Here is a 301-nt window from a genome sequence, read left to right on the forward strand (position 1 = left end):
TGACATACATGGGATCATCAGCTGTGTGGTGAAAGTGATATAGAATTTGATGTAAATACTTTTAGCTTTTCAATCAAAGGTAATTCTGATTGATGTGAGATGTAAGATTTTAAACCTTCCCAGTTTTATACAATATATTTCTAGAACAGAGATATAAGAGGCAAGTGTACTGGAAATCAGGAAAAAAAAGTTGACAAAATTGTTAACTTGAGCTAAGGTATTGAAGGAAAAATCGCACTGTGAGAGAAAGGAAAATTGTGAGGGTTGAAAATGTACGTCTTTGAAACAATTGAAATGAAAC

This window comes from Penaeus monodon, chromosome 34 (genome assembly GCF_015228065.2).
Source record: "Penaeus monodon isolate SGIC_2016 chromosome 34, NSTDA_Pmon_1, whole genome shotgun sequence".
Lineage (NCBI taxonomy): Eukaryota > Metazoa > Arthropoda > Malacostraca > Decapoda > Penaeidae > Penaeus > Penaeus monodon.